Genomic DNA, 15,931 nt, shown 5'->3' on the forward strand with positions numbered 1-15,931 from the left:
GCTTAGTCAGTATGCACTGGAGGTGCTAGCTTGCCCTGCTGCTAGTGTATTATCGGAACGCGTCTTTAGTGCCGCAGGTGGTGTACTAACAGACCGTCGCATGCGACTATCCTCCGATAACGTTGACCGGCTTACTTTTCTCAAAATGAACAAGGCCTGGATCTCTCATGAATTTGCCAGTCCTCTTCCAGAATAAATAATTGGTTGGCAACAGTATCCAGGTCTCCTGTTCTGTTCATGTTTCTACCACCTGAACTGTAATCCCTGAGCTCCAACACCGCCAGTTGGCGCTCGGAAGTGCCGTCTGCACAGTCAACACTTGCTGCCGTGTTATTGGGGTTCAGTAACGTCAGCTGTTCTCCTGCTGTGCGGACGGCAATTTCTCCTGATTTGTCCACATCCACTGTACTACACATTTTAAAGTTGCTCCAATTACTCCTCTGGCTCCTCTGTTTTCATTCTTATCCCTGGGCTCCAGCACCGCCAGTTGGCGCTCGGAAGTGCTGTCTGCACAGTCAACACTTGCTACCATGTTATTGGGGTTCAGTAACGTCAGCTGTTCCCCTGCTGTGCGGACGGCAATTTCTCCTGCTCTGTCCACATTCTCACTACTACAGATTTTAAAGTTGCTCCAATTACACCTCTGGCTCCTCTGTTTTCATTCTTATCCCTGGGCTCCAGCACCGCCAGTTGGCGCTCGGAAGTGCCGTCTGCACAGTCAACACTTGCTGCGGTGTTATTGGGGTTCGGTAACGTCAGCTGTTCCCCTGCTGTGTTCACGGCAATTTCTCCTGCTCTGTCCATATTCACTGTGCTACTTATTTAAAACTTGCTCCAATTACACCTCTGGCTCCTCCGTTTTTAGTATTTACCCTGGGCTCCAACACCGCCAGTTGGCGCTCGGAAGTGCTGTCTGCACAGTCAACACTTGCTGCCGTGTTATTGGGGTTCAGTAACGTCAGCTGTTCTCCTGCTGTGCGGACGGCAATTTCTCCTGCTTTGTCCACATCCACTGTACTACACATTTTAAAGTTGCTCGAATTACACCTCTGGCTCCTCTGTTTTCATTCTTATCCCTGGGCTCCAGCACCGCCAGTTGGCGCTCGGAAGTGCCGTCTGCACAGTCAACACTTGCTGCGGTGTTATTGGGGTTCGGTAACGTCAGCTGTTCCCCTGCTGTGTTCACGGCAATTTCTCCTGCTCTGTCCATATTCACTGTGCTACTTATTTAAAACTTGCTCCAATTACACCTCTGGCTCCTCCGTTTTTAGTATTTACCCTGGGCTCCAATACCGCTAGTTGCTGCTCAGAAGTGCCGTCTGCACAGTCAACGCTTGCTCCAGTGTTATTGGGATTCAGTAACGTCAGCTGATCCCCAGCTGTGTGTCCGGCAAATTCTCCTGCTTTGTCCACATCCACTGTAGTACGGATTTAAAACCTCCTCCAAATACACCTCTGGCTCTTCTGTTTTTAGTATTTACCCTGGGCTCCAGCACCGCCAGCTGGTTCTCGGCAGTTCCATTGGCTCTTGTACCTTCTGCTACCCATCCGGGTTCCAGTACCGTCAGCTGGTTCTCGGCAGTGTCTTTGGCACGGGTACTCCCTCCTGCCCAGCCTGGTTCCAGCACGCCAGCTGTTTCCGGGTAGTGTCAACGTCACTTTGCCTCCAATGCGTTGTCCTGTCGTGTTGCGGTCGGGTTAGCCGACTCTATGGTGCCTGCAGTTTAGGTGACTCCTATGTGGGCTGCGGGATCTGGCAATGAAGGCTGGTTCCATAGTGCCAATAGGACAAGCACCCTCTGTAGGACTGTGGGTTTTGGTAACTGCGGCCGGCTCGCGGCCTTGAACTTTTTTTTTACATGGGTACCTTCTGCTACCCATCCGGGTTCCAGTACCGTCAGCTGGTTCTCGGCAGTGTCTTTGGATTAGGTGCCTCCTTCTCGGTATCCAAGTTCCACCAACGTCTGCTGGTCCTTGGTAGTGCTTTCTGGCACAGGTACCTCCTGCTTAGTAACCGAGTTCCAGTAACATCAGCTGGTCCTCGGTAGTTCCATTGGCTCTTGTACCTTCTGCTACCCATCCGGGTTCCAGTACCGTCAGCTGGTCCTCGGTAGTTCCATTTGCTCTTGTATCTTCTGCTACCCATCCGGGTTCCAGTACCGTCAGCTGGTTCTCGGCAGTGCCTTTGGATTAGGTGCCTCCTTCTCGGTATCCAAGTTCCACCAACGTCTGCTGGTCCTTGGTAGTGCTTTCTGGCACAGGTACCTCCTGCTTAGTAACCGAGTTCCAGTAACATCAGCTGGTCCTCGGTAGTTCCATTGGCTCTTGTACCTTCTGCTACCCATCCGGGTTCCAGTACCGTCAGCTGGTCCTCGGCAGTTCCATTTGCTCTTGTATCTTCTGCTACCCATCCGGGTTCCAGTACCGTCAGCTGGTCCTCGGTAGTTCCATTTGCTCTTGTATCTTCTGCTACCCATCCGGGTTCCAGTACCGTCAGCTGGTTCTCGGCAGTGCCTTTGGATTAGGTGCCTCCTTCTCGGTATCCAAGTTCCACCAACGTCTGCTGGTCCTTGGTAGTGCTTTCTGGCACAGGTACCTCCTGCTTAGTAACCGAGTTCCAGTAACATCAGCTGGTCCTCGGTAGTTCCATTGGCTCTTGTACCTTCTGCTACCCATCCGGGTTCCAGTACCGTCAGCTGGTCCTCGGTAGTTCCATTTGCTCTTGTATCTTCTGCTACCCATCCGGGTTCCAGTACCGTCAGCTGGTTCTCGGCAGTGTCTTTGGCACGGGTACTCCCTCCTGCCCAGCCTGGTTCCAGCACGCCAGCTGTTTCCGGGTAGTGTCAACGTCACTTTGCCTCCAATGCGTTGTCCTGTCGTGTTGCGGTCGGGTTAGCCGACTCTATGGTGCCTGCAGTTTAGGTGACTCCTATGTGGGCTGCGGGATCTGGCAATGAAGGCTGGTTCCATAGTGCCAATAGGACAAGCACCCTCTGTAGGACTGTGGGTTTTGGTAACTGCGGCCGGCTCGCGGCCTTGAACTTTTTTTTTACATGGGTACCTTCTGCTACCCATCCGGGTTCCAGTACCGTCAGCTGGTTCTCGGCAGTGCCTTTGGATTAGGTGCCTCCTTCTCGGTATCCAAGTTCCACCAACGTCTGCTGGTCCTTGGTAGTGCTTTCTGGCACAGGTACCTCCTGCTTAGTAACCGAGTTCCAGTAACATCAGCTGGTCCTCGGTAGTTCCATTGGCTCTTGTACCTTCTGCTACCCATCCGGGTTCCAGTACCGTCAGCTGGTCCTCGGTAGTTCCATTTGCTCTTGTATCTTCTGCTACCCATCCGGGTTCCAGTACCGTCAGCTGGTTCTCGGCAGTGTCTTTGGCACGGGTACTCCCTCCTGCCCAGCCTGGTTCCAGCACGCCAGCTGTTTCCGGGTAGTGTCAACGTCACTTTGCCTCCAATGCGTTGTCCTGTCGTGTTGCGGTCGGGTTAGCCGACTCTATGGTGCCTGCAGTTTAGGTGACTCCTATGTGGGCTGCGGGATCTGGCAATGAAGGCTGGTTCCATAGTGCCAATAGGACAAGCACCCTCTGTAGGACTGTGGGTTTTGGTAACTGCGGCCGGCTCGCGGCCTTGAACTTTTTTTTTACATGGGTACCTTCTGCTACCCATCCGGGTTCCAGTACCGTCAGCTGGTTCTCGGCAGTGCCTTTGGATTAGGTGCCTCCTTCTCGGTATCCAAGTTCCACCAACGTCTGCTGGTCCTTGGTAGTGCTTTCTGGCACAGGTACCTCCTGCTTAGTAACCGAGTTCCAGTAACATCAGCTGGTCCTCGGTAGTTCCATTGGCTCTTGTACCTTCTGCTACCCATCCGGGTTCCAGTACCGTCAGCTGGTCCTCGGTAGTTCCATTTGCTCTTGTATCTTCTGCTACCCATCCGGGTTCCAGTACCGTCAGCTGGTTCTCGGCAGTGTCTTTGGCACGGGTACTCCCTCCTGCCCAGCCTGGTTCCAGCACGCCAGCTGTTTCCGGGTAGTGTCAACGTCACTTTGCCTCCAATGCGTTGTCCTGTCGTGTTGCGGTCGGGTTAGCCGACTCTATGGTGCCTGCAGTTTAGGTGACTCCTATGTGGGCTGCGGGATCTGGCAATGAAGGCTGGTTCCATAGTGCCAATAGGACAAGCACCCTCTGTAGGACTGTGGGTTTTGGTAACTGCGGCCGGCTCGCGGCCTTGAACTTTTTTTTTACATGGGTACCTTCTGCTACCCATCCGGGTTCCAGTACCGTCAGCTGGTTCTCGGCAGTGCCTTTGGATTAGGTGCCTCCTTCTCGGTATCCAAGTTCCACCAACGTCTGCTGGTCCTTGGTAGTGCTTTCTGGCACAGGTACCTCCTGCTTAGTAACCGAGTTCCAGTAACATCAGCTGGTCCTCGGTAGTTCCATTGGCTCTTGTACCTTCTGCTACCCATCCGGGTTCCAGTACCGTCAGCTGGTCCTCGGTAGTTCCATTTGCTCTTGTATCTTCTGCTACCCATCCGGGTTCCAGTACCGTCAGCTGGTTCTCGGCAGTGTCTTTGGCACGGGTACTCCCTCCTGCCCAGCCTGGTTCCAGCACGCCAGCTGTTTCCGGGTAGTGTCAACGTCACTTTGCCTCCAATGCGTTGTCCTGTCGTGTTGCGGTCGGGTTAGCCGACTCTATGGTGCCTGCAGTTTAGGTGACTCCTATGTGGGCTGCGGGATCTGGCAATGAAGGCTGGTTCCATAGTGCCAATAGGACAAGCACCCTCTGTAGGACTGTGGGTTTTGGTAACTGCGGCCGGCTCGCGGCCTTGAACTTTTTTTTTACATGGGTACCTTCTGCTACCCATCCGGGTTCCAGTACCGTCAGCTGGTTCTCGGCAGTGCCTTTGGATTAGGTGCCTCCTTCTCGGTATCCAAGTTCCACCAACGTCTGCTGGTCCTTGGTAGTGCTTTCTGGCACAGGTACCTCCTGCTTAGTAACCGAGTTCCAGTAACATCAGCTGGTCCTCGGTAGTTCCATTGGCTCTTGTACCTTCTGCTACCCATCCGGGTTCCAGTAACATCAGCTGGTCCTCGGTAGTTCCATTTGCTCTTGTATCTTCTGCTACCCATCCGGGTTCCAGTACCGTCAGCTGGTTCTCGGCAGTGTCTTTGGCACGGGTACTCCCTCCTGCCCAGCCTGGTTCCAGCACGCCAGCTGTTTCCGGGTAGTGTCAACGTCACTTTGCCTCCAATGCGTTGTCCTGTCGTGTTGCGGTCGGGTTAGCCGACTCTATGGTGCCTGCAGTTTAGGTGACTCCTATGTGGGCTGCGGGATCTGGCAATGAAGGCTGGTTCCATAGTGCCAATAGGACAAGCACCCTCTGTAGGACTGTGGGTTTTGGTAACTGCGGCCGGCTCGCGGCCTTGAACTTTTTTTTTACATGGGTACCTTCTGCTACCCATCCGGGTTCCAGTACCGTCAGCTGGTTCTCGGCAGTGCCTTTGGATTAGGTGCCTCCTTCTCGGTATCCAAGTTCCACCAACGTCTGCTGGTCCTTGGTAGTGCTTTCTGGCACAGGTACCTCCTGCTTAGTAACCGAGTTCCAGTAACATCAGCTGGTCCTCGGTAGTTCCATTGGCTCTTGTACCTTCTGCTACCCATCCGGGTTCCAGTACCGTCAGCTGGTCCTCGGTAGTTCCATTTGCTCTTGTATCTTCTGCTACCCATCCGGGTTCCAGTACCGTCAGCTGGTTCTCGGCAGTGTCTTTGGCACGGGTACTCCCTCCTGCCCAGCCTGGTTCCAGCACGCCAGCTGTTTCCAGGTAGTGTCAACGTCACTTTGCCTCCAATGCGTTGTCCTGTCGTGTTGCGGTCGGGTTAGCCGACTCTATGGTGCCTGCAGTTTAGGTGACTCCTATGTGGGCTGCGGGATCTGGCAATGAAGGCTGGTTCCATAGTGCCAATAGGACAAGCACCCTCTGTAGGACTGTGGGTTTTGGTAACTGCGGCCGGCTCGCGGCCTTGAACTTTTTTTTTACATGGGTACCTTCTGCTACCCATCCGGGTTCCAGTACCGTCAGCTGGTTCTCGGCAGTGCCTTTGGATTAGGTGCCTCCTTCTCGGTATCCAAGTTCCACCAACGTCTGCTGGTCCTTGGTAGTGCTTTCTGGCACAGGTACCTCCTGCTTAGTAACCGAGTTCCAGTAACATCAGCTGGTCCTCGGTAGTTCCATTGGCTCTTGTACCTTCTGCTACCCATCCGGGTTCCAGTAACATCAGCTGGTCCTCGGTAGTTCCATTGGCTCTTGTACCTTCTGCTACCCATCCGGGTTCCAGTACCGTCAGCTGGTTCTCGGCAGTGCCTTTGGATTAGGTGCCTCCTTCTCGGTATCCAAGTTCCACCAACGTCTGCTGGTCCTTGGTAGTGCTTTCTGGCACAGGTACCTCCTGCTTAGTAACCGAGTTCCAGTAACATCAGCTGGTCCTCGGTAGTTCCATTGGCTCTTGTACCTTCTGCTATCCATCCGGGTTCCAGTACCGTCAGCTGGTCCTCGGTAGTTCCTCAGCTTTCTTGTACCTTCTGCTACATTTCCAAGTTCAAGCTTTTTGAAATGGTTCTTGGTAATCACTCTGGATCTCCCTGACGAGGACCCTGAAGACGAGGACCCTGAAGACCAACCCTAAGAAGACGAGGACCCCGAAGACAATGACCCTGAAGACGAGGAGCCTGAAGACCACCCCGAAGAAGACGAGGACCCTGAAGACCACCCCGAAGAAGACGAGGACCCTGAAGACCACCCCGAAGAAGACGAGGACCCCGAAGACGAGGACCCAGAAGACCAACCCGAAGAAGACGAGGACCCCGAAGACGAGGACCCCCGAAGACGACGACCCTGAAGACCACCCCGAAGAAGACCAAGAAGATGACCCTGAAGAAGTTGACCAAGAAGACAAAGAAGAGAAGACAAGCACCAAGATACAGAAAAACAAGAGACAGAAAACCAAGAAGCAGAAATACAAGAAGCTGCAGAACAAAAAGCGGAAGAACATTAAGCATAAGACTAAAAATCAGAGCAAAAGATAATATCTAAATTATAAGCAGAAGATGACTAAGCAGTGTATGGGGGTGAGTCCGTTCCTCCTCGTGGTGCCCCTGGAAAAGACCTGCTGCTGCAGGCCAAACTGAACGCGGACAAATCCTGTTGTAAATCTTTTGTGACGGGCAGAACGAAAGGTGTAATGTCCAACCTTTTATAGATAACAACTACAGGAATGCCTGTCACAAATAAGAATATGATGAAGAAGAAGAATATGAAGAAGATGAAGAAGTAGAATATGAAGAATGTAAAAAAAAGAATAATACGAAGAAGGTGAAGAAGAAGAAGGTGAAGAAGAAGTGGATGAAAAAGATGCTGAGGATGATGAAGGAGAAAGTGTGGGAGAAGTAAAAAAGAAGGTGAAGAGCATGGAAGTAGTGAAACATAAATATCTGACAAAATATAAAAATACTTAACATAGTTAATATTTCCGTAACTCAGAACATAATAAAAAAATATTAATTCCTGCTATTCCATTTGACTGGGCTAAACCTCTATGCCTTTATTGTCTCCCCCACCTCCCCCAATACATTCTACATTATTCTTAGTTGTTTTCCTTCATGTAGAAATAACCTACAAGGAAAGAAAGGGTTTATTTTAATTCCGATATTTATGTCCCATTGACTTGCATTGGTTTCCGGTATCGGAATCGGCGATATCCGATACTTTTTCGGTATCGGTCCGATCCAATCCGATCCGATATTTCCCGATATCGGAAGGTATCGCTCAACACTAGCAGCTATGGATCTGCCGCTGCAGGGCAGACCGCTGAGGCCGGTGTAGAATTGTGCAGCGTGATAGTATAACCCCCAACGGGAGGGGTATGGCCTCAGGGCAGCCGACGTGGAAGATGGGGGTAGCAGGAACCACTCAGAGACGGTGCGGTGTAATTCAGGGTCTTTACTGGTAACAACGATAGACCCTCCCGGAGTACTTGCTAGCGAACGGGGCCTGGTCAGTCCTTGAGCAGATGGGATCTCCCCTGGCCAGGCGGAGTTGTAGGCCTCCCAAACTGACTGTACTCTTCTGGCTACCTTGCTAGAAGCGGATATAAGTAGCCCACGTCCCTGAGTGTGCCGTGTGGTGCTCACCCGTATGGCCGGTGACTCGGGGCCTTCTATGGCTTCCGCTCCACGATGGCGGCGCTGGTCCCACGCGTGTGACCGTGCCTTCGGGTTTCTGGGCCTGAGGACCTGAAATCCCCTGCCGGTCGGCTTCTGCTGCTGGGTAAGAGTTAGTCCCCACAGCCTCGGACGCCGGGTCCGGTAAGAAAGCTTCTCAGTCAGGGCGAGCTCTGCAGCTGCCAGCCCCTGACTCGTAGTAGTATTGCTCCCACTGAGCTTCTGCTGTCTCTTCCTATGACTGTTTCTTGTCTCTGCTTCTTCTCTACTCCTAACCCTGCCTCAGCCCCGGGTTTATATAGGGGAAGTTCTTCCCCTCCCAAGACTGGGCAGGAGGTGTGGCATGCACAGGATCCCTGACCAAAGGACCTCCCACCTGCTCTCAGACATAACATTACATTACTGTGGGAAACCAGACCCCTGGGGTGCCACATTCCCCCCTAGTGAAATTTAGTACTCCGGGACTAAACATATTTTAGAAAAACATAACAAGATATAACAACAATAACAGTACAATAAGAAGAAACACATAAAGGTGGTCACGGCATGTCCGTAACCGGGTGCAGTCTTTGAAGAAAAGCAAGGTGTCCATTTCACCAAAACAGGGAGACGTAACCAGGTAGGGGTTTGTCCTGCCCCGAGTCCTTAACAGTCTTTAGTCCATGCTGGGTTACGCTCCAACTATGTACAAGGGATTCCCGGTAAATCCACCAAGGACTCCTACAAATAACTAGAAACACAAAATTATACACAAGCAACAATACACAGGTAAATATAAATAAAACAATTTATACACTTCAAATCCTCCAACGTGCGGGTAACTGGCCTCTAGTGGCCCTAGTGGACCTACGGAGCTGACTGTCTAGCCCTGAACTACAGGGTGTAGGAGCTGTCAAGGGTAAACTGGGCAGCTGTCTACCGGCTCTTTGGCTCACTAGGGATATGGCAGGCTCACTGCAAGCAGAGGGTTGATCCTCCTGGTCTGCTGATGTGGGGTCTTCTGCCTCCTGGACCGGCTGTTCTTCCAGCTCTACCTGTTGCTCCGTAGGTGCTTGGGATGCTGGTTGGAGGAAGGTGAGTACGGGTACCACAACTGCACCATTGACTTGAGTCCAAGACCGAGGGAAGTCCCCGAGCACAGTACTAACCATATCTTCCCTTTCCTCTACGGGTCGATGGTCTTCTTGTTCCTCTTCAGGGTTCCTCAGTTGTTCGGGACACTTTTTCAGGTGGTCCCGGGATACAATGGCTGTGGTTTCCCCTCCGTCTTTACTGATGGTACAAACCTTCGGGTTCTCGTGGCTTGAGGGCAGTACGGTGTACGGGTCCTTCTCCCACTGGTCGTCCAACTTGTGGAGCCGTCTCTTCCTCTTCAAGACCTGCTCTCCGGGTACCAGGGGAACAGCGGGAGCATACTGGTTGTAAGTTTTCTCTTGTCTTTCCCTAGCCTGACAGAGACTTCGCTCCACGCTCTCCTGTACTCTCCGGTACTGCTGCTGCCTCTCTGTGTCCCAGTCTGCTTCTGGTGAAGTGTCCTCGGGTGTCAGGACTCCCATTTCCAGGTCAACAGGTAACTTACCAGGTCTTGCCCTCATTAGGTAAGCCGGGGTACAGTTGGTGGAACCTACCGGGATGTGGTTGTATAGGTCCACCAGATCGGGCAGCTTCTCAGGCCACAGACTGCGTTCTTCCAGGGGCAACGTTTTCAGAAGATCCATTACCACCTGGTTCATTTTCTCACAAAGTCCATTAGTTTGCGGATGATAGGGTGTCGTCCTTATCTTCCGGCAGCCATACAGAGTGCAGAATTCTTGGAAGACCTCCGCTTCAAATGCAGGTCCCTGGTCTGTCAACACTTGGTCCGGGTACCCGTGTGGACGGCAGAAATGCTGCTGGAAGGCTCTCGCTGCTGTTCGAGCTGTTAAGTCCTTGACGGGGACGACAACCAAGAACCGGGAGTAGTGATCCACGATGGTTAGTGTGTAGACGTAGCCACTTCTGCTTGGGGTCAGTTTTACATGATCCAAGGCTACCAGTTCCAACGGCTGCCGGGTGACGATGGACTGCAGGGGAGTCTTCTGGCTGGCACGGTCCTTCCTTCTTAGGTTGCACGGGCCACAGTCTCTGCACCACTTCTCAATGGTTCCCCTCATGCCTACCCAGTGGAATCGCTCGCGCAGCAGGAACTCCAGCTTCTTCCACCCGAAGTGTCCAGCTCCGTCGTGGTATGCCTCCATCACCATGGCTGCGTCTCTACGTGGCACCACTACTTGCCAGAGTAGTTCATGCGTCCGGGAGTTAACCATTCTGCGGCACAACTTCCCCTTGTAAAGGAACAGTCGACTCCTCTCTGCCCATAGTTGTTTGGCTTCCTCCGGAGCGTCTGGTTCAAGGCAAGCCTCCGGGCGAGTCAGCATCTCCTTCACCAGTCGGACGGCAGGGTCGCTGTCTTGCGTTTCCGCCCAGTTGTAGTGAGGTAAGGGGTTCAACGTAGCAGCCTGATTACTCCTTACCCGGTGGGAATACTGGATAGTCCCATGACGGTGGAACGCAGGGAGTTCAACTTCTTCCAGTCCCTCCGGATCTTCTCCTTCGTCCGGCAGGTTGGGCATCCTGGACAGGGCGTCCGCATTGGTATTGGAGCGTCCGGCCCGGTATTTGATTGTGAACTCGTAGTTGGACAGACGGGCCATCCACCTCTGCTCCAGGGCACCGAGTCTTGCCGTGTCCAGGTGTGTCAACGGGTTGTTATCCGTGTACACGGTGAACCGGGAAGAAGCGAGGTAATGCTTAAAGCGCTCGGTGACTGCCCATACTACGGCCAGGAACTCTAGCTTAAATGAGCTGTAATTCTCGGGGTTCCTTTCGGTGGGTCGCAGCTTTCGGCTGGCGTAGGCGATTACTCGTTCCTTCCCCTGCTGGATCTGGGACAGTACGGCTCCTAGCCCGATGTTACTGGCGTCGGTGTAGAGGATAAAGGGCTGGCTATAATCCGGGTACGCCAGGATTTCGTCCCCCGTGAGGGCCATCTTCAGCTGGCGGAAGGACTCTTCTTCCAGCTCCTCCCATTTGAAGGGCGGTTTCTGGTTCTTGGCCTTCCGGGACTGGCCTATCAGGAGGTCCTGCATAGGTGCTGCCTTTTTGGTGAAACCGGGAATAAACCTTCGGTAGTAGCCTACCAACCCGAGGAACTGCCGCACTTCTTTTACGCTGGAGGGGCTTGGCCATTCCTTAATTGCGGTGATCTTATCAGGGTCGGGAGCCACTCCGTCAGCGCTCACCACGTGTCCCAGGTACTGCACCTTTGGTTTCAGGAGGTGACACTTGGAGGGTTTCACCTTTAGGCCGTAACTCGCCAGAGCTTCGAACACTTCCGCCAGGTGTTTCAGGTGGTCCTCATACGTCTTGGAATATACGATGACATCGTCCAGGTACAACAGGACCGTCTCGAAGTTTCTGTGGCCCAGACAACACTCCATTAGTCGTTGGAAGGTTCCTGGTGCGTTGCAGAGTCCGAACGGCATGCAAGTGAACTCGCTAAGTCCCATCGGGGTGGTGAATGCGGTCTTCTCCCGGTCCGCCTCTGCTACAGGAACCTGCCAGTACCCGCTAGTGAGATCCAAGGTAGAGAAGAAGTTAGCAGATCTTAAAGCAGCCAATGACTCCTCTATCCTTGGTAAGGGGTACGCATCCTTGTGTGTGATACGGTTGATTTTCCGGTAATCTACACACATCCTCATGGTGTTGTCTTTTTTTCTGACTAAGACTAGTGGAGCTGCCCAGGGGCTACAGCTATCCCTGATCACCCCAGCCTCCTTCATGTCTCTAAGCATCCCCTTGGCGTGTTGGTAGTGTGCAGGGGGTACGGGTCGATACCTCTCTTTTATGGGAGGATGGTCTCCCGTGGGGATGTGGTGTTCTACCCCCTTGACTCGCCCGAAGTCTAACGGGTGTTTACTAAACACTCTCTCGTACTCTTGAACCACCCGATAGACTCCCTGTTTCTGATGTGAGGGAGTGGAGTCAGTACCCAAATGTAGTTGCTGACACAAGTCCTCCATTGTTTTCTTAGAGCCGTTACCTTCCTCCGGGTGAGATGGAGGCAAGGGTTCCACAGATTGTATAGCATTTTGGTTAATGGTATATAATTTGGCTAGCGTGGCATACCGGGGCAGGTACACTTCCCTCTTCCCGATATTGATTATGCGAACGGGCACCCTCCCATGGCGTACATTAACCACCCCCCGTGCTGTCAAGATGGTGGGCCTACTGTCTGAGTAAACTGGTTCTACCATTGCCTGGTAATCTCTACCTCTCAGACCAATAGCTGCCCGGCACCAAATCATCATTTCACTTTTTGGGGGCATGGCAATAGGAAAAGGGTCACACATTCTTACGCTACCAATCTCACCGCCGGAGAGTTCCACCTGTTGCCGTCGCATCAGTGCCCGGATCTCTTTCTGGAGCACTCGCTGCTCGCCGGAGCTGGCGTTCTTGGCAACCTGCTGTAAAAGGAAAATCACCTCTGCAAGACAATTTTCAATTACATTAGTTCCTAGCGTTATCTTTGGGTGACTCTCGTGTTTGTCAATGTCTACAATAATCAGTCCCTGTGCTGCTAGTTCGACTCTACCAATTTTAATGGTCGCCTCTTTAAATCCGATCTGTGGCACGGGCTGACCATTGCTGGCGATGATACTCAAGTCGTCGTCAGGGTAGCGGGTTATATCCGAGTCATTCCAGTACTGCTTGAAGAGCACGTACGGGATGGTGGTGACCTGTGACCCGGTGTCCAGTAGGGCACTCATAGGGATGCCATCCAGTACCACAGGCAAGACTGGACGTCCTCCAACATATTTGTCGCGCCAGTTCGATGGGCCTGGTGATCTTTTTCCTGGGGGTTGGCCCTCTACCCCCAGGTTGTGCCAGTTTAAAGGACAGTACCTTGCCATATGTCCGGGTTGATTGCAGCGGCGGCAGATGGGTCGTCCGTCCTCGTTGTACCGGTCACTGGGTCTTCCTTTGGCCGGTGGGGTCCTCCTTGGTCGACGCCACGGGATGTTCTCCGGTCCGGATGCCAGCTGGATCTTCCCTGGAGTGGAAGCCTGTAAAGACTGCACAGTTCGGGTTAACGCAGCAACGCTTTTAGCTAGCTCTTGGACCTGATGGTGCAGGTCTGGAGCCGGGTCATTGTTCAAAGCCTGCGCATCAGCCCCTACAGGCCCTGCCGACAAGGGCGCCGCCTCCTGGTGGTAAGTGATAGCTGGGCGCCTGTGGGTCACAACGCCATCCGGTGCCGGTTCTCGGAGCACCCGGATGGCTCTGTCCTTGAACTGTGCAAATCCCAGATGAGGGTCCTGTAGGGCCATTGCCCGCAACTGGGTTCGGTGGGCATTGCAATATAAACCCTCTATAAATTGTTCAGTCAACAGCCTGTCCTCGTCTCCCACGCCGTCAGGGTCGGTCTGCTTAGCGGCTCTCAGGGCCTCTTGTAGGTTCAGGGCATAGTCCCTTATACTCTCATGGGCCCGCTGTTTGCACCCGTAGAATCTAAGCTTGATCTCGGCTGAGGTGCGGGTATCAAAGGTGTCCCTCAGCCGGGTTAGTATCCCTGCGACAGTCCTTCCCCCCAGGTGGCCAGGACTTTACCTCCCTTCGGGCTGCTCCGGTTAATTGGGCCACCAGGATGCTCACTTTTTGCTCCTCTGTGAGGGGGTACACCTGGAAGAGGCTATCCAGCCTTTCTCTAAAGTCCTGCAGGGTATGTGACTCCCCTGAGTACTGGGGTAGCCAGGCTGCCCCCGGGATATAGGGCATGGTGAAAGGCATGACCGCGACAGCGGTGGCGCTGGCGGGGGTTGAAGCGGTGAAGCTCTCCTCCGTATCCGACATCCTTCTCCCCCCTAGTGGACCGTGGCCTACCTTGCGATGATCCTCTTCCGTAGGCCGCGGATCCGCAGTGGATCGTCAGGGTTGAGGACCTTCCGTCGCGCTCCGGTGACGTCGGCGTCTGCTGGACTCCTTCCAGGACCTTACGCAACGTCCGGACGTGAGGCGGGGCTTCAGTTCTCGCGGGCTTTTCGGAGTCCACGCCCCTCTTCTTCCCGCGCGGCGTCCTCAAGATGACGTCCAACGGCGGGAAAACTCCACGGATGGCGGGAAGAAGGCTGAAGATGGCGCCGGATGTCGGGAATCTTCACAGATGGCGGGAAGAAGGCTGAAAATGGCGCCGGATGGCGGGAATCTTCACCGATGGCGGGAAAACTTCATGGATGGTAAGTTTTAAAAGTCTCTTTTTCAGGCACGCAGTACCCGGTGGTTGCGGGCACGAAATCCTGCCGACTACGCCAAAGTTGACGCGCCCCTGGGCCTGCTGTGTCGCGCAGCGTCTCGCGCACGGGGCTTACCCGGAACCGGATCAGATGAGGGTTGTAGTCTCCGAGTGGCGGGGACCCGGTCCGTGCCCAGGGAGTCAAACTCAGTGTGTGGCAGTCTTGATAGATGTTATTTGAGTGTCGACTACGCCACCCGTTGATTTGCAGCTATGGAGCTGCCGCTGCAGGGCAGACCGCTGAGGCCGGTGTAGAATTGTGCAGCGTGATAGTATAACCCCCAACGGGAGGGGTATGGCCTCAGGGCAGCCGACGTGGAAGATGGGGGTAGCAGGAACCACTCAGAGACGGTGCGGTGTAATTCAGGGTCTTTACTGGTAACAACGATAGACCCTCCCGGAGTACTTGCTAGCGAACGGGGCCTGGTCAGTCCTTGAGCAGATGGGATCTCCCCTGGCCAGGCGGAGTTGTAGGCCTCCCAAACTGACTGTACTCTTCTGGCTACCTTGCTAGAAGCGGATATAAGTAGCCCACGTCCCTGAGTGTGCCGTGTGGTGCTCACCCGTATGGCCGGTGACTCGGGGCCTTCTATGGCTTCCGCTCCACGATGGCGGCGCTGGTCCCACGCGTGTGACCGTGCCTTCGGGTTTCTGGGCCTGAGGACCTGAAATCCCCTGCCGGTCGGCTTCTGCTGCTGGGTAAGAGTTAGTCCCCACAGCCTCGGACGCCGGGTCCGGTAAGAAAGCTTCTCAGTCAGGGCGAGCTCTGCAGCTGCCAGCCCCTGACTCGTAGTAGTATTGCTCCCACTGAGCTTCTGCTGTCTCTTCCTATGACTGTTTCTTGTCTCTGCTTCTTCTCTACTCCTAACCCTGCCTCAGCCCCGGGTTTATATAGGGGAAGTTCTTCCCCTCCCAAGACTGGGCAGGAGGTGTGGCATGCACAGGATCCCTGACCAAAGGACCTCCCACCTGCTCTCAGACATAACATTACATTACTGTGGGGTGCCACAGAGTCACTGTGTACATACATTACATTACTGATCCCGAGTTACATCCTGTATTATACTCCAGAGCTGCACTCACTATTCTGCCGGTGCAGTCACTGTGTACATACATTACATTACTGATCCTGAGTTACCTCCTGTATTATACTCCAGAGCTGCACTCACTATTCTGCTGGTGCAGTCACTGTGTACATACATTACATTACTGATCCTGAGTTACATCCTGTATTATACTCCAGAGCTGCACTCACTATTCTGCTGGTGCAGTCACTGTGTACATACATTACATTACTGATCCTGAGTTACCTTCTGTATTATACTCCAGAGCTGCACTCACTATTCTGCTGGTGCAGTCACTGTGTACATACATTAC

The sequence above is a fragment of the Phyllobates terribilis genome, unplaced genomic scaffold (genome assembly GCF_046119375.1).
Source record: "Phyllobates terribilis strain yellow unplaced genomic scaffold, ASM4611937v1 Scaffold_12__6_contigs__length_324123572, whole genome shotgun sequence".
NCBI classification, from domain to species: Eukaryota; Metazoa; Chordata; class Amphibia; order Anura; family Dendrobatidae; genus Phyllobates; species Phyllobates terribilis.